This window comes from Gopherus flavomarginatus, chromosome 8, assembly GCF_025201925.1.
Source record: "Gopherus flavomarginatus isolate rGopFla2 chromosome 8, rGopFla2.mat.asm, whole genome shotgun sequence".
In the NCBI taxonomy this organism is placed as follows: Eukaryota; Metazoa; Chordata; order Testudines; family Testudinidae; genus Gopherus; species Gopherus flavomarginatus.
The window spans coordinates 93,561,228-93,581,192 of record NC_066624.1 but is presented as its reverse complement, the minus strand read 5'-3'; positions in this window follow the sequence as shown (position 1 = coordinate 93,581,192).

Genomic DNA, 19,965 nt, shown 5'->3' with positions numbered 1-19,965 from the left:
TGCTATATAATAACTTCATTCAAATCATTCTCTGTCACAGGTAGGTTGACATATTTTTGAACAGCAAGACTGTGTCATCCCAGCAGCTGACTGAACAGCACATTGTTGTTGTTTGTATTCACTCTGATACATTTGGGATTAGATAACAGCATTTCCTATTTCAGCATGCTGACGCTGCAGCGAAGCAAATCTGTGCTTGAATCCTGATTCAGATTCTGCCATTATGGCTTTGTTAGCAGCTGAATTTTGTGAAATTCACTCATATTCCATTTATTCAGGCTGCAGAATCGGATTGTGAAATACTGGCAGACTGTCACTCTCAGTATGACTGAGTGCAAGGAAGTAACTAAAGCTAAACAAAACGTGTTAGCTAAAAAAAGCCCATTTTCAATATGTGTATTTTGTACATATTTGTAGAATGAAATGTTTATGTGGTGGATTTACAGTCAAATACTGTATCCCATCAATATTCCCATATTAGTATACTCGTGCATAAAATACTGAGTGGAAATAAAGTTCAGAGAATGCAGTATGCATGCTGTGACCACAAGCAGATTTGTAAACAATGCCTTTGTTACTGCATCTTCATTACAAGATAGTTTCCCCCAAAGATCATAAAAATCAGCCCCTTGCTTAGGCCCCAATTCTGCAATGATCACTTAGATGGGTCTCATCCTCATTGCACTTGAGTGCGTCACAATCATTAACATGTTTTATTCTCATGACATCTCTGTGAAGTAGAGAAGGATTATCCCAATTTTATACACAGGGAACTGATGCAAAGGGTAGATTAAGTGACTTGCTCAGGGTCACACACAAACTCTGTCTGAGCTGAGAATTGAACCCAGGCCTCCTGAATCCTAACACTAATGCCTTGACTACCACATCCTTCCTTCCTTCTGCACAGACAGACTCCATCAGCTTCATACAGGTCTGGGGTCCCACACCTGCTGAACTCATTGCAGGATTAGGGGCTCAATGTGGAAAGGAAAAGAAAAAAAACATTTTAATGGTTACAGCAAAGAAAGCTTGATTGAAGCCTGTTATTTCTTTCCTTTTCATTTTCTCCTTAATTTGTATTAATTCCTATGGATCCTCCTATGTTCCATTCCTTAGTCTAATATAAAATATTTTCTGGGGGGAAGGACAGAGAATTAGAGAGCGATGTCATTGCAATTTTCTTTAAGATCAATATCCTGACAATAAAACCATAATAAACTCTAAGTATTGTCTTCCATCCTCCCCACTTTAATGCACCTCCAACTTAGGATGCTTCTAATATAGCCTCCCCCTGCACACTGCTACTCCAGGTCATTCCCTAGAGGTACTGAGGAGGTCTATAATACCCCGTAGAATAGATGAAACAAGGATTTGAGCCTTCAAGGTGCTGACAATCTCAAACCCCCACTGACTTGTGATTCCAATGACATTAGGGTCACACCCAAGTTTCAACTAGTTCCATCCTCTTCCAACTAGAGCTGGACAAGAAAGGTTTTTCCCATCTGAAAATTTTCAAGATTTTGAAAAAAAAAGTTTCCTGTTCTGAATCATGATAAAAACTGAAAATCTTTAAAATTTTTGCAAACTAAAAATCAAAAGAAGTTTTCAGTTCAATCGAAACACTTTGTTTCAATAATTTCTCAACGTCACTGAGATTTCAACTAGGGTTTTTTAATTCTAGTTAGCTAAGTTTTGAAACAAAGAGTAATTTCAAACCAGAAAACTTCTTCTGTTGGTGAAATTTACAAGCTTTTGAAGCAGTGTGTCTGAGCTAAATATTCCTTCCCCAGACCTGAAGAAGCGCAAAAGCTTGTACCTTCCACCAACAAAAGTTGATCCAATAAAAGATACTACCTCACCTACCTTGTCTCTTTCATATCCTGGGATCAACATGTCTACACCACCACTACAAATAGCTCATATGTAGCACTTGGGGGCATAAAGATGTGTTGTTGTTGTTATGCATCTCAGTATTGAATTGGACCGAAAATACCACTGAAAATTTACCCTATGCCACCGTATGACTGAGTTTTAATCCTCTGAAACCTGTACTTCATGAGTGAGAGTAAATGCAGACTTCCTACCTTGCCAGAGGATAGCAGCATACCTCTGACAGGCTCAACAAGGAGGAATGAGGCAATTCAGGTTCTTCTGGACTAACTGACTCACTGAATAATTGGGAAGCAGTTCATTTATCATGGAAGCACCTGGGCATGATGAAAAGAAGCTAATCCCAGTGCAAAGCAGTTAAGGGAACAGAGGCTTCTGAGGGAAAGGAACAGTTCCCAGAACTTAAGATAGAAAAAGTGCCTAGGGAAAAGGCTTCTCAGGAGGAGCTGGTGAGGGGGGCTTGCCAGCAAAGGAAACCAAGGGAGAATGCTCCTGAGTGCAAGAGTTTCCAGAAGGAAGGGATTATGAATGTTGTCTCACAGAAACTTGGCTTCCACGAATGACTTCCCCAGGCAACAGCAGAAGCCCTGGAAAAGAGGAATTATGCTGTCCTGAGGAAGAGTCATCACAGTTTGGCCTCTGCACAAATCTCGACCCAAGAGGAGAGACCCTCCCCCAGCCAGTGACAAGACATATCTGACTCCAGAAAGGAATTCCAGGTCATAAAGGCTTCATTGGTAAGGGACCTTGAACATAACTGGAGTTGCCAGATGAATGTTGACTCAGCTCCGTCCCCCTCCTGCTAGAGATGTAGAGGGGGAGGTCTATTGTGTGATGTTCTGCATTTGGGGATGAATAAACTAGACCCCTGAAAGAGCACTATTCAATATACAACCCTCACTCAGGGAAACTAAGGCAGTGACACAAGGGTGGTGCTGCATTGGGCTGCCAGGGGGCATTCTAGGGGTTAAGACATACCCATTCAGTATATGTACAGGATTATAAAGAGCACAGGACAGGGCTACTTTTATTTTATATAGTGTGAAATGATAAAGGCTACAAATGGTATCAAATAGAAGTGGACAAGGTGAAAGAAGAGAAGTAACGTCCCTATGTACAGACAGCCCACATATCAATGACCCCTGCAATCGACAAGTTTCAGGATGGATTTATTCATTGATTGCTATCCAGAAAAAGCTTCTATCTAAGCCTTAATCGCATATCTGATACTCTCTAAATCTCCATAAAAGTCAACAGGCATTTTCCATGTACAAAGAATGCAGATCAAATCTTGAATGTGATATTTCTTAATACTGTCTTGCAATCTAAAGACAACCCATTAAATGAAGCTAAGTCGAAAAGAGAAGCTTTAAAAGTCCCAATCCTTCATAAATGATGGCTCTTATAATGACCTCACTACAAAAGGGTCAGGGACATTTTGACCCTTCTTGTGCTATCTTGTTAACTTTTCTGTCAAAAGAAGTTCACTTAACTAAATTATTCCTAAAAGCGCTAGTAAAAATAACTATTACAGAGGCACAAGTGCACCTTGGAATGAATATATTCTATACACAGACCTGTGGGCATGCTGCTTGCTATATCTCATTTTCACTGGCTTGTGTGCTCCAGCTTTGAGTACAGTAGTCCTTGCTCCAGTGGGAGGGCCATATTTTTAAACATCTCCTTTCTCTGTGACAGTTACAGTTTCATCAGCTGTTGGCCTCTTCTTTAACCCTGACAGCACGAAGACCTCTCTCTCCTTGACATTTCAAAGCAGTCAGTAACAATGGAAAAACCAGGACAGTTTGTGACAAGTGTATCGGGTCACAAATTTGAACAAAATTTATAAAATAATTTTTAAAGAAAGGAGTTGGCAAGTCAGTTGACTCTTCTAGGTGCAATGACTTCTTTACACAATGCAGTGCTTTGCATCTTTTTCATTTCCCTCCCTGCCCCCAAAACAACAGCCCCATGATAGACATTGCACAATATTAGAGGTGGACCAAGCAGGCCAAGTTTGACTGTGTACTGCAAAACTGTATCAGGATGGTTCAAATCCAAGTTCCATTTCATGTCATCTCCCTAAGATTTTCAGGAGTTAGATACAAGGTTTTAGATCATTTCAGCATTTCAAATTACTGACCAACAGCTTATTTATGACTATTAATTATTTATATTACAATAGTACATAGATGTCCAAGCAAAATCAAGGCCTCATTGTGCTAGACATTGTACAAATATATAGTAAGACAGAGTCCCATTCCCTCCCACAAATAATTTACTATCTAAATAGAGAAGACAGACAAAGGATAGGAAAAAGGAAGTATCACCATTCATTGAACAGGTAATGAAACTGTGGGCCATATTTTTTGCTGCTGTTAATTAGTGTAGGTCCATTCTAGCCAATGGATCTGCAACAATCTACATCAGCTGACTTGCCCAAGCTCTACCAGGAAGCTTGCAACAGTCCAGGAACTGAAGTGATATCACCTGAATGCCAGTCCAAAGCTTTAGCCACAGGACTATCTTTCCTGTATTTTTTGTCCGTGTGTTTTTACAAACATTAAATTTTGGTACATACATAGCTCCCACATGTATCAGTGAGACTGAATGGAAGTATCCAGCAGAAGGAGCGAAATTGTCTTGCTCTGTCTACAGAAGATGAGGCATCAAAAAAAGAGAAAATGGAATAATTTCACCTGCTTTCTTCATATCAGATTCTTTAAAAACACTTAAGAGCATTGCAAACTCTTAGAATGTCAGGTTTCATTGCAGAAAATTCTTTGAAGTGTGTGTTTGTTTTAAACTTCATTCTTCAGGACCATAGGTTTTGCTGAACAGACTTAAAAGGGAATTTACTGATTAACCAAAATATTAATATCAAACTTCTTTCATTTCTGTATCACAGCATCATCTTTCAAAGGGCAGTTTCTCATTAACACAGCAGTTTTTGTTTACGATGTGTTATTTAAGTTGCTATGTGAAAAGAGCAACGGTTTCATTTTCGGTTTCATATGGGCAGAGATTTTGCTATTTGTAATTTGTAAAAAGCTGCATGGAGACATGGAAAAGAGGGTGCGATTTCTGGAAAAACTGTATTATTCAAAACTTGTTGGAATGTCTGATATCAGTTTATTTTTTCCCTGTCTTTTGCATAACAGCTGGTTTTTAATGCTGGAGAGATGCTCCGCTCACCTCACATCATTCTGACGGTAACAGATTTTCCTTCAATTCTCCTCTACAAAGCATTTTTGCCTGCCTGAGAGTGCAGAATTTGCAGCGCTGTCAGAAGTTATTTTTACTGGCATTCCATCTGACCAGAGGCCAAGGGGCCATAAGGTGTCTCAGTACGCAATCCCCTTCCTAAATGCTACTGCATAAGGGCACTTAAATGATGCATGGGCCTTGAATTTCAACCAAGATGAACAATTGTATCTATATCCAATCTATATGTGCGAAGTGGGGATTTCTACACAAATGTACACTAATACATAAATAAGTATTTTCACGGATTAAACAGGTGTGCCCTAACATATGTGCATAATTGCATGTTCCTGACTCTCGATATCTGGTCCATAAATTATCAGTTTGATCAATACAAGCAAAAAGAATAAAACATACCTGCAAAATTACGATACATATAACTTGCATACCTCTCAGGAGCACTGTGATGCTTAATTAATGCTCGAAGTCCCCAGATGCAAGGCACTATATGCAAAGCAATATCGCATTGCCTAATACAATAACTAATAAAGAAATGGTTATGTTCTCTATCAAAGCAATTATAAAATTGATCCACAAATCAATCAGAGCACCAGGTTCAAAAACTAGGCTGTGTAATATTCCATTTAAAAGATCCATGGCCAAAACTTAAGTCTAGCACTAAGCACAAGAACTGATTTGTAATGCTGGGGATTTCCAAGGGGGCCTGAATAGAAATAGTCTTCCAAAGATGAAGAACTATAGCAGCTCTTAAGCTACAACTTCTGTATCCCACCTTTCTGGAGTCCACCAGGTTCATTTTGTTTATCCCACTGCCTACCCTGCAAGCTGGTGTGCATACTCCTGCAGAACAAAAGGGTGTGCAATCTCTACATAGGGTCCCGGCATCCTGCACTTTCTGCAAACAGCAAAACTACACTTCCACTTTGGTCTGGACCCTCTATGCTTGGAGAGGGGTCAGAGGGGTGGGTCAGGACTAGTTCCAAAGTTTAGAATAAATATTCTCCATTTAAAAAAAAAAAAAGCCTTGGTTCGCACAGACTGAAGCATGCTGTATTACATGTAAATTAACACCAACAAAACCCAACTCTCAAACAAATACTGCTCATTGTTTATGTCTAAGGTAGAAAAAACTCTGTCCCTCAAACAACGGTAGTGAAGAAGACTTAGATCAATATTTGAGGAAGTGCTTTTTTAAAGCTTCACCTTGGAAGCATCTTTTGAGGCTTAGTTAACATAATTTGACACACTTACTGTAGAAATACTTTCAAAGCACTTAGTAGTGAGCTTTTCAAAAACTATTACACTCCATCAGCCTCTGTTGTAGAAAGTAGGAGAATGACACTTGAATTACGCTGAAATGTGCTCAGGGGTTAAGGTAGCCCTCAGGCATCCTTAACTTGCATGACCAGCACTTATACAGCCAATAAGCCAAGATGACATTGACCTTGAGAAGATTATGGGGGTAGTCTTTACATAATGATGAGCTGGCCTTGAAAATCATCTCCAGCACACTAGCATCAAACAGACTTTTCTTCAGTATCGGGTATTCATACCTTGTGCCACCCGCTGTCTATTTCTAATCATACACATGTAGCTACGTACAGAGGAGCTGTTCAAATACACCTGTAATGGGAATTACAGATTTTACTCCCTTAAGATGCTTTGAACAATCTCAACCTTACAGTCTAAGAGCCCAATCCTGCTCTGCATTGAAGTCATTCAAATACACCTGTAATGGGAATTACAGATTTTATTCCCTTAAAATGCTTTGAACAATCTCAACCTTACAGTCTAAGAGCCCAATCCTGCTCTGCATTGAAGTCAGTGACAAAATCCCTGTTGACATCAATAGTGCGGGATCATGACCCTGAGTAGAGCTAGTTTAAATGTTTCAAAATTAAAAATAAATGAAATTCATGAACATTTCTGCCCAATCTATTCCTCGGAAACACTGAGTGCTCTTAACTACCATTAAAAGCACTTTTCAAGATTAATGATGGTATTGTTCACACACACGAGTATGCAAATATAATGTATATGGTATAAAGGCTGATGCGTAAAAATCTTCCTAAACTGGGGAGGAAAGGACATCCCTCTGATGGTATTTCAGGATATTTCCTGCTGTCTACACTATATGGTCTTTTTTGCATAGGACCAGGATTTGGTCTTAGGATGGCAAACATGAATGATCACAGGCTATTCAGTTTGAAATGCTTTTCTTTTTTCCCCCTTTTTCCTTTTTATTTTTTTCTTTTTGAGGGGAGGGTAGGGGGAATGCTCACTTTGTTTCTATCCTATGTTTCATTTAAGTTTCATTTGACAAAGCCCAGTCTTCTACCCCTATTTCAGCAGAAATGATCCATTATTGTGTGATACGTCAGACTGCATCAGTCAAGTCGCTTAATTTTCATCATGAAAAATTCACTGTGCATGTATATATAACTCAGAATAATTATATAAACTAAGCTAAATAAATCATAATGATTTTGTAATGAGGAATGTTGTTCAATGTAATTGTGGATGTATGCCTTTTACAACCTGAGGCTCAAATCGTGTAATTACTTACCCCCAAAAGTAACTTTATCAATGTGAGTAGTGCCACTGAAGTCCTGTTTGCAACACTGCAATGGTTCAAAGGGGACTGACAGAGGTATTGAGGATCTGGCTCTAAATCTGTACAGCACATAGCACAAACGGATTCCAACCTGGCACTGATGGCTGTTCTTAGGTGGGGTAAGTGGCGTTTCATGACCAGAGCACATTATACGAATATTCTGTAACCTGCACCAATTGCCTATTCGTTTCTGTGTGGAATGTGAAGTGATAGGTTATATATTCCATAAATCCACAAGGTTTGTAACATGCTTAGTTGAGGGACTCTCTCTCTTCCTCTAAGATGAAGCCGCAACTGCAATCAGCAGATGTATTCATGCTACTAACCCCTTAGATTAAACATAGATTTTAAGCTCTTTGCCCATAACAGACATGATTGCTGGGTATCAGTTATTCATACACCATGCCATCCGGTCTCTAAATACATAGACACAAGCACGTTTAACACAATAGGACCCCAGTCCTGATTGTCATAGAACCCAGGAGCCCCAATGTGAATATTAAATAATAATAAAATAATAAAATCTCACTCCCCAAACCAATAACAGTGCACAGAAGTTTAGGCTAGTTACCTTTTTATAAACCCAGCCCTTTGTGATGCTGGAGTATTTTACTGATGGGAAAGGCATTTCCTACTCTGTGTTATTTTACCAGGCATTTGACTGAAAAGCATGGCACACCTCATCAGCTGCTGCAGGTTCCTCTCCACTCACATGTTGGCATGAGCAGCTTCCACTCTACCACATACTCCCACACTGGGAGCTCTGAAAGAGTTAAAGAATAATTCTACTTGATGTTAATACAGTAGTTTGGATTGATTTACTAGGAGCAGTTACTAAGGGCTTGTTCCACTCCTCATGGAAGTCAATGGGAATCATTCCACTAACTTCAATTGCCACTGGATGAGGCCCTGACCCCTAAACGATTATTAACTATCAAGATATTTTATCAGTCAGAGATTTAAAAAGCTGCCGCCTGTACTCTATGAATAAATGAATGAATGCAATGTATTAGCTGGCTTTTGAATCTAAAATTCCCTAGTGAATGTCACTAATGCACGTGATGTCCCAGAGTCCTGGTCTTTGCATTTGAATAGCTGTAAACTCATATGTCTCAGACAGCAGACGATTCACTATGGAGTATTCATCAGAGGAAACACATGTGCTATTTATTGCAGTAAGCATTTGGAATACATTGTGTTCCTGATAAACTAGAGACAAGAATCTGTGGCTAACAGATGCAGAGAACTAATAGTTCCTTCTTTCAGTCAAACAAAGCCCCTGAGATCTTCAGACACAGATATAGTTGACGTGTGTATCTGACCTAATGTGCCTTGGGAAGGACAGCAGTATCCCAGTACAATTACTATGATCCACGGATGCTGAGACTCCCTTTTTGGCATTGTGCAGATTCATTGCAATGGAGACCTCAAGGCTGATGAGAGGGGGAAAAGGAATAACTGTACTGGGGTCCAAGCACAAGGGGACCCTCAAAACATCTAACGCCCATGTAAATAAAGTGAAAGGGGAGGAGGTGAGGCCCAAGCCAACATGAGGTACGGAAGCCCAAAATTCTCTCAGTGGGCCTACTCAAAGGTACTTCTATGCCATTCCTCCCCCTCGTGGTAACAGTGTGATCACAAGTCCCACGTAACAGCCCTTTCTACACTCCTTGATAGTCCAAGAATATATTCAATGTCATATCATGCAGCTGAGAAATTATGGAGAGAGAGAGAGAGAGAAAGAGAGAGAGAGAGAGATCAGCTTGTTCTAGCAAACTAAACTGGCTTTAAGCAAAACTGAGAGGAGGAAGCACAGGGAGGATGTGTTTGCCTTAAGTGATACTGTTTCAGAGTAGAAGTTACTCTTACACCCAGCCACCCAAGACTAGATTGAGTCGTTTGGCTCAGTCCATGTGTGGGAGTAGTGCACTGTTGCACTGCCCAGGAATAGCCCAGGGAAGGAACTATGATAGGGAGCAGCACAAGTGCCCAGGGCAGGAGAGGAGTGATATAATTTATTGCATCCTAGAAAAGGGAGCAGCTTACAGACCCCTTTGTGCACCATTAGCCAGTATGGCTGCAGAGCCAAACATCTACCCTCCACTCTCTATCCCAGCCTGCTCATGTGCTCAGAGAAGAGCAGCAAGAGCACAGACGCTCCTCGGGGATCCATTGGAGGCAGCCCCAACACTACCAGTGAGGGGAGCCTTACTCTATCTTACTCCAGTGGAGGTTCATGTTAGAACTAGTGGACAGGCACTGGACTGAGAGTCAGGAGACACAGTTTCTTGGTTTGACCACTGACCTGCTGTGTGATCTTGGGCAAGTCACCTCTCCTCTCAGAGCCGCTGTTTCTTTCCCACCTGACTGCACTGTCTATTTAGATTGTAAACTCTTTTGAGTGGGGATTATTTTTCACTATATGTTTGCACAGTGGCTGGCACAATGAGGATCTTCTCTCTGTTGGGGCCCCTAGGTGCTATTGTAATATTGATGATAATAGTGGCAGCACTCTGGAAGATGAGAAAAGATTCAAACACACAAGGGGATGCAAATATTCTCTCTGTTTTGCAGGATAATGATTTGATCATCTCACTTAGCATGCATTGAAGCAGCTTTGTATGAGACAAAAAGCGTCAGCACTGGACTACAGTGCCTTATTTGTGGTCAATAGCGATGTGGAGGATGAATATGACAAACTTCACTTTTGCAAACAAATGGGAAGTGATGTTGGCCTAGATTTTTTAACGCCCCATATTGTTAAGCAAGACCACCACAAGCAGAACATACCATTGGACTCTGTACAGTTCTATTATAGATGTTCACTATTTCTTCCCTTTATGGATGCTTTATTCACACTGCTAAATGACAAATTTGGCACTTGCAGTAAAATTGCCTCCTGTTTCATTACCTTGCTGCATATGTATTTCAGCAAATACAACTGCAGTGACTTCCACAATTAACTAGCCACTAATTGCCTAGTTACCTGGTGATTAAAATAAGGTATTTGCTCTAAAGCAACCATAGCGGTGATACTGGCAAGAAAGGAGACCATACCCAATAACATGACTAAACCTCTGACTCAACGTAACCCAACAGTATCCACATGTTGCTAAGGATAATTATTCCTCTGACAGTGTCTACAGCTTCTGGTGAACACTTTTTTCCATTCTTTTTACCTGAAATAGCTATTGATTCACTACTGTGACTGAGGGCAATTTGTATACACTAGTTTTGATATTTATTCATCAAGAGTCAGTTGACCCAAGAGCCAATGAAATGGTCAGCAAATACAACTGATTGCTTTCCAAGACAGTCAGGCTGTTGAAGATTATTGCTTGTGCCAAGCATTGCATATAGTGCAATATACCATCATTCACATTTGCCACGTTTTTGAAAAAAAGCTCATTTGTATAATTGTCTATATTTGCTGGTCACACCCCAAAACTTCACAGCAAAATCCTACACCTATAACTAGGGAGGGATCCTCGCAACCCCCAGGCCATTTAGTTGCTATGGTGCTGCTCTGTGGATACTATTTCACCACCTTGCCCAGCATGGGGAGAATAGCAAGATCCTGAGAGGAGTGAGCCACCCTCACCATCTCCACTGCACCATAGGCCACCAATGCCCTACTTCCTCTATTCTCTCTGCACACTATGGGTACATATGCACTGCGATAGAAAACCTGTGTCACTAAGTCTCAGAGCCTGGGTCAGCTGACTCGGGCTCAGGCTGCATGCAATTAAATTGCTGTGTAGATGTTCAAACTTGGGCTGGAGCCTGTGTTCAAGATCCTGTGAGGCAGGAGGGTCTCAGTCCAGCCCAAGCTCACATGTCCACACAGCAATTTTATAGCCTCACAGCCCAAGTCAGCTGACCCAGGCCAGCTGCAGACATGCTGTGGGTCTTTTATGCAGTGCAGACACATTCTAGGAGACTTACACAAAGCAGGACTCTGAAGCTAACCTCTGTAGAGCCCTGCACACATCCATCTCCACTTCGGCTGCCTGGGAGACCTCAATCCCCACAGAGAAGTGGGGTGAATTTAGTCCCAAACATAAATCTGAGTTCCCAGCTATGGGCTATGAATGCTGACAAACCCAAGTTAAACATGGAGCACTTACTCATCAAGATGTGTAACTATAGACAGCTTTGGTCTGAAATGCGCAGTCTTGAAGGAATCCCTTAAATAGTTACAAGGGAAGTCCAACTCACATGTATCATTCTTATGCTCTGTAGAAATGCCAGGAGCCCCAGATATATTATGCACATTGTATGCAATGCATGCATGGGGGGCAGGGAGGATCATAAGTTAAAATACATCTTTTCCTTTGTTGTGTAGAAGGATACTTGTTCTGTAATCTCCTCTGAATTCTGAACGGCTGGGCAAGCATGCCACCTACAGGTAACAGTTACAATTTTTCCCCATCTAAATATGTACAGTCAGTGGAAACAAACATCAAATGAGCACTCAACATAGTCCTTTCATATGCTAATTAAGTTCATTAAAAATAAAACAAATAAGGAAGTAAAATACTTGGAACTCTTTTCAAAAAAAATCAAAAACTACATACCTGAATATACTAAATCCTTCAGTGGAGTAACCTAGAGAGGATCATTATCATTACAGCATTGTGTTCTGCATATATATTTTATGAACCAACCTCTTGCACATACTTTAGAGGTTAGCAGTGCATTACATTTTGTCTGCTGCTTGATTTAACTGAATGCAATGCCCCCAAGGCATTTATTAAAATCAGACAAGGGGAAAAATCTATTACTATTAACCTCTGACTGTAATATATGCCTCTTTAGGAAAGGCTGTATTGCCATGCTTTTCAGCCACCAATGAAATATGGTCCTATTCATCATTTAGCATTTAAATACCGAGAGCAAAATAGCCTAAACAATGTAATGTAACTACTGTCTTTATATCACTCTCAAACAACTTCTGTACAGACTGCTCTGGTTCTGATGAAATTTTATATCCTATAAATTAAAAGACTGACATTCTCTAGAAAGAAATTTTAGTATAGCATTGATAGAAAGAAAATATCATGCACAAAATTAGACCAATGTGAGAAACATCAAAAGAGAGAATTGAACATCTTTTTACACAGGGCTTTAAAACAGTATAATATAAAATCCTGCAACTTCTGGGTGACATGATCTACACAAGTAGGCTTTAATGGATTTCTAGTTAGTAAATGTTGACATGTTCTCAAAATCCCATGAACCTGGGGAGAAACAGCCCACAAAAGACTAGAAATACTAGTTTCAAGTTAGGTTGAGCCAGCTATGTTGCTAAGGAGTGTGAAAAATCCATGCCCTTGAGCTTTGTAGTTAAGCTGACCTGACTCCTGTGTAGACAGCATTAGGTACCTGGAAGAATTCTTCCATCAACCTAGCTCCTGCTTCCTAGAGAGGTGGATTACATCTGTCAACAGAACTCCTCCCAATGCTGTAGTGAATGTCTACACTGAAACACGAGAACAGCATAGCTGCAGCTGTACTGCTGTAGCAATTTAAGTGTAGATAAAGCCTATGTGAGCTGCCAACATATGAGAGATTCGTACATATTCACTAGTGTATTCAGTTTATGATTCTAAAAGAGATGAAATTATAGGATTTTTTAAGGTGTGCCCAATTTGAATTTCGCTGGGTACAAGCACAACAGTTGACATATGACTCATGGGAAAAAGCATTACTCACCTGAGAAAGGACTTGCATGCTCAATATTAATAAAATCATCTTTTAAAAAGTCTTTTTTTTTGCCAGGAACTACATTGTTTTTCTTTCTGATCCTTCAATCCTTACTAAAATAAGTAGTCAATAGGTTATTCATTCACTGAAAGTCCAGTACATATTGGATTCATTTTTTGGGAAAATTAACAAGCATGTACATTGTCCTTAAAATATATTTTAGTTGCAGTAAAAAAAAATAGAAATTTACCTACTTTTCCTCAACCCAACTAAATATATTTGATTGTGCTCCAGAGTAGAGAATTTGTTGTTTTTATAGAAACTTAAATCCTAGAACAGAATAACCAATGGGAATTGGAATCCTATCTTTAAACTGGATTGAATTGGATAAATCATAGTGTCCTGGAACCTGACAGTTGTATATTTTACAGTGGCATTAATAAAATAGAAAGTTAGTTAACAGCCTCTTTATTAACTAGATGATGCTTCTTAGAACACAAGGTCAGAAAATAAGAGACCTTCACACCCTGAACTGAAAGCATTTGCCCTGCCCCTTACAGCCCTAGCATCCTTTGGGTCTCACACCACCCACCCACAAACCCAGCCTTCAGTTTGTCCTCTGCATCGCTACGTGCTTGGGGGTTATTTCAGGCTCTCTTGCCATTTTAGGCTATATTTTCCTTTCTCTTCCCTATTTAAGGCCACATTGCTTCATACTCATATTTATCCATTTTGTTATTCAGTTTATGTGCCTGTCAAACAAATGAATTCCCTTCCTTCTATTTGGTTTTTGGAGTATGCAGAAATTTTAATTCCTTCTATTGCACGCACAGTTGTTTGTTTAATTTTGTAAATAATGTTTTGTGATTATTCATGATTGTCACTTGGCACATAAAACTGAATGGCAAATGTATTATTGGCACATAATTTACATATTTTACACACCGGATCTGGCCTTTATTCCCGTATGCAGAGTATTTTATTATATAAAGTGAATTTATGTATTATGTATAACATGCTGCATATACCATATGGAATTGTATGTTATAAATTAAATTATATATTATGTGTCATATCATATGACTGGACTCATCCCTACTCCCTGAGAACCAGATTGGAGCAGTAACAAGAAATAATTTCTTCCATTCTGCTTAGCCAGGAAATGTTGTCAACTTCTTTTGATCACAGATCTAGCAATTCCGATTTAAATGTTTGTCACCTCAGAACTTGACTCTAGTACCTGTGTATTTCCCTCTAACTAGAGCTATTAGACAAGACCAAAAAGGAAGTCCAGTTTGTACAACACACCCAGCCATCCTCTTCAAAGGGACTGGCCACACAGAAAATTGCAGCAGGACTTCTCAACTGATGGGGACAACTCAGTTGCTGGATTCTGAGGGGGCAACTGCTACAGCCTACTCCACTGTAGAGAGAAGGCAAAAAGCAAATTTTGCCATCTGTAGGACTTAAGAAGGTGCAGCTGTCTCAGTTTGTTCTTGCCACCCTCTGCCCACCCAGTATTCCACTGTGAGGAAAGCAGGCCATCAGGATGCTGAGGAGCCAGTGCCAGTGCCTCTAGAAGTAAAGCTACCGCTGGAGCTGAGCTCTGAATGAGCTGGGAAAGGACTGAATCCTATCCCACAAGCAATCCCGCACCTAACAACCAGCCCTCATCTCTTTGCAGCCCCATTAATCTAGCCATCAAAGGCACAATAACATCTAATGTCTGGAAGCTGAAGCTAGATAAATTCAGACTGGAAATAAAAAAAATTAGGGCAATTAACTATTGGCAAAACTTACCTTTTTCTTTAACCTTTGGCTGATCTCTTGTGCAGACAGGTGGCTCGAACTCTCTCACCCAGAAGGTGAGGGTAACCAGGGGAGGAGAAAAGTGCAGTACTTTTCCAGTTTTACATTATCACTACAGCTGATTAAATCATTTGTTGCAAATAATATGGTGAATTTCAGCATTTTTTTGTGCTAAACTATACAAAGATTCAATTTTGGATCCATTCTATTGACAAATTTCTTCTTGGTGGTAAATGCAATGTTCTTTGTGGTTGCCAAATTCATGCCTACTGAAAAAAAATCAATTTATTTGTCAAGGTTAAGGAAATGTTAAGGAAAGCAAGTAGTCAAAACTTCAGGTGAAGCAGGAGGTTCCAAATCACTGGAGCTCAATTTATTATTATATAGTCTTGTAACTCCTGAAACAGCAAGATGATGTGGATGAATTTAACTTAAACTGACCGTCCTGACCTCTACACATTGCAAATTTATAATGATGGTTTGATTTTGAAGAGCCTTCTCAATACGAAGTGTGGACAAATGTTTCAAAGATTCTATCGCAAAATAATGCTTTTTTTAAATAATAAACAAATATGCTCCTATATTAAAATAATGCTAGATACAGCTGTAGCACTAGAAAATCTGAAGGGAGATCCTGCAATGGGACCACGCATGTGAATAAAGGTTCTCAGAGTCAGAACAGAGCTGATCTCATTTTTACATGCAAGAATTATCCAAGGGGAGGTGACAGTTTCATTGTTTATTTATCTTGCCTAAATCAATCCTTCCAATACATGTAACCAGAACCAGTCCACTCTCCCTCACGCATACTAGCCCCTGCTCCTCTTCTCTCTCTCTCTCACACACACACACACGCACAAACACACACACATCCCAGCCTGTGCCGACCATCCCTTCTTGGGCTCCTCTCAAATCCCCTTACACACAAGAGCCGAGATCTACTGTCCAGTGTAGTTGGAGGCCGTGAGAGTATCTTCTCTTCCCTGAGGCTCACCGGTGTGAGCTGGAAAAAGCCACCGGGCAAGGAAGATTTCTACTCTCCTTCCTCAAGTTCTGGCAAGGGGGAGCCTCAAGAGCCATTTTATCAGGGAGTTCATCAATCACCCTCTGAAAGATCCTGGTGAGGGGGTGCTGTTGGGCTTGGAGGATCTTTACTCCTCACCCCTGAAGCCTGGTTGGGGGAATCTCCCTAAAGCCTCTGGGGAGTTATGGTCTCCGCTTCTCCTTTCCCTGGCCCCTCTTAGCAGCTGCATGAGCTTCATAGCACAAGATGCTCTTCAGTCCCTATCCCCATGCCAGGTGAAGCACTCATTCACAATGTCGCTGTGACACTTCCTGCGGGTACCCAAGGCTGTGAGGCACCTCACTACCTGCCCTGAGCCTATGGAAGCCTTGTCTCTGCCTGCCATGGGTCGGTTCCCCACCACCACCAGCCTCTGGCACGACAAGCACTGCCTTCCGGGCCTCCCCAGGCCCTGCTCTGGCCTTACAGGTTAATGATAGGCACACTCCAACCCTTGAGTCCTCCAAGGATTGCCCAGCCCTTGAGCCACTGAATACTCACAGAGTTCCCAGATCCTCTGCTCCCAAAGGAATAGTACACCACAGCTTAGCAGTTACATCTTAGGTCACAGCACTGCTAAACACATAACATTTACATCTATGTATATTAAAAACAAGAAGTTTATTTAACAAATGTTAAAGATTTAAAAAGAAGCAAATAGAATTAATGGAAACAAATGGTTACATACAAGATAAAACCATAACACACTTTCTAGGGCCTAAATGTAATTAAGAAGACATTTCCCTGTCTCAAAGGCTAGCACATCGAAAGCTTCTCTCCCTGACCAGTTGTGATCCTCTGTTAATAAGACAAGCCAGCCAGTAGCTGGTCCCTTGGTGAAGCATGCAGAGTGTTTCTCTATCCCTACAGTTATAATCCAAAAATCCATTGTCTTCACTTGCAAATAGGATACCCCCTGCTGCTTGTGTTTTCCTGTCTAGAATCTCCCTTGGACACTCTGCAATCTGATTTAGCATTTTGTTCAGAGTGTAAATAGACATTCACTGTGGAGTATACAATACTCAGTTTTCATATAGCCAACAGGTAGGCAAGCATTTCTTGCCTGGAAGAAACTTTTTATCACTTTTAACACAGAGTTATACCTATCTCATAGAGCTGGAAGGGACCTTGAAAGGTCAATGAGTTGAGTGGAGTTCAGTCCAGTCCCCTGCCTTCACAGCAGGACCAAGCACTACCCTGACAGTTTTTTGCCCCAGATCCCTAAATGGCCCTCTCAAGGATTGAACTCACAAGCCTGTATTTAGCAGGCCATTGCTCAAACTGCTGAGCTATCCCTCCCCCACAGGTCACTTTCTGGTGACTAGAACCAATTCACAGACCTTAACAGGATAATGTTCAGAATATGCATACATGCACTTCACGATGATTATGATGATCTGTATGACTCAAGCTTTTAGTAGGGAACCTTATATGACACCCTTTGACAAATTATTATTTAGTGACCAGCTCAGGGGATCCTTCTAACCTTGTGCACCCCTGTGCCCTCAGGCAGTGGACCCCAAGATGTAGTTGGATCACAACCTCTTAGTGCCTCCGTGAGGTGATGCAGCCATATGGCTGGCTTTGGAGGCATCACATATGACCACATGACTCTCACATACCCAGGAACTGTTCTGTTTTAGGAATGAGTTCTTGTCCAGAAATAAAAGAAGGAATTGAAATGCTATCACAGCTGTTTCTCCCTGGTTACTATCAGTTCATCATGTCCATGGATTAACTCCATGACCATCATTGAAAACATTTGCATTTTTGTAATGAATCTCATTAATTAATCCTCATGTTAATTGATTATGAATGCTTATGCATTTCAACTGAGCTATTGTGGGAAACTGAATGAGAGTGGATCATATTAAACTAGATCAGAAGTTCAAGTTAAATGCATAGTACAGCTGAGAGAATTCAACTTAGCCCAATGTCTGCACAAGGCCTATGCCCCAATTTAGTGTCACTTCAGCCTTTGTACAAGGGTGGTTTTCATATGCCAAAGAGGTTTATTTCTGTTTCTAAGAAGATTTATGGATCTAAGTTTCAGAAGAGCAGAAGTATTTGCCTACTTGGCTCTACTGCTTACATGTTGCACCAACATTTTAGGAACATAGAAATATACAAATTGCCAGATTGGATCAGACCAGCTACCTATAGTATCCTCTTTCGGACAGTGGCTAGTACTGAGATTCTTCCATCTTCTTCTGAAGTAACTCTGGGTTGGTGGTTAGTGAAAAACTACCCTCAAAAAAGCTTCCTGCTAATCCCACAGGTTTTATAACCCCTTCCAAAATGTTTTTTTAATAATTACTATTATAACACTAGATAGTCTTGGTGAGTCAGATTTTTTAAGGTATTCAGATGTTTAAAGATGTGGGTCAGTATCCATATAAATTCCCTTTTGGAATCCTGCTAGGCTTGTGGCCTCAATGATATGTAGTCCCACAAGCTAACTTTGCACTGTTTGAAAAAAATATTTTCTTTTATCATTTTCCAATTTGCCACCTTTCAGTTTCTTGCTACTATGAGGCAGAGTGAACAGAAGTTCCCAGTCTACTTTCTTTGTAGATAGACCCCAAGACATGCTAGAGAGAGCACGCATGCATGCATATATTTTATAAATAGCTATTTTTGAGAATTGTCAGCAATGGTCATCTGTTATTATCCATTTCAATTACTCATTTGTAATTCGCAGATTCAGTGAAATATTTCTAAAGATTTAACACCAAAATATTTGTAAACTAGTTAAATTTAACTATCTTTAATTGTGAGTGGATAACTTTATGACCAGTTAGAAATTGGCAGTTACACATGCTAAGATAAAAGTAAACATGCTGTTCAGAATAGCTTGATCAATAAGGGTCAGGAAGACATTTTTCTCCCATAGTCAGCATTGTACAATTGGCCTGGTGCAATGAAGGCATTTTCACCTTTCTCTAAACCTTCAGCTATTAGACTTGATGGAACATTTGCCTAACCTGATCTGGAAAATCCTGTGTTTCTATTCAGACCATAGTAGGTCTTCTTTTATTGGTATTTATATTCCAGTAGCACCACACTGGGCTACGCACACTCCAATATTTTGGTAAGACAGCCCCAGCCTCAAATAGTTTACAATTAAGTTAAGGCAAGCAACATATAAAAGGTAGAGAAGAGTGATGAAAAATACTCTGAATCTGATCCAGTGCCCATTGAAGCCAATGGACAGAGCAGGTACTATTCAATTTTTTTCAATTAAGTGTCAGCAACCCTCACCTGCTGCTTTGGCTAACCAAGATTAGTTGGCAGGTGGGTCTAGGTAAGAATATGAAGGAGACAGTCGTGGGTCTGCAGATCCATTCAGGGACAATGTTTCATGCAGAATGACTAGCATGAAAGAATGTGATTATGGGGAAAGTAATGAAATGTGGGATCAAGAGCTCGCAACATGGGCAGGGCAGAGAATGCAGGACCTGATACCTTAGGAGACAAGACTAGAGCAGATAAGTGAGGAGGAGCAGCTCTTTAATGGGCTTTAAAGATGCAGATTAGAAGTTTGAACTTGATACTGCGGAAAAGGGAAATGCAATGGAGGAATTCAAAGAGGGTCAGTGATACAGTCAGAGCCATGGGCAAAAAATCTATCTTAGCAGCTACAATGTGTATGGATTGG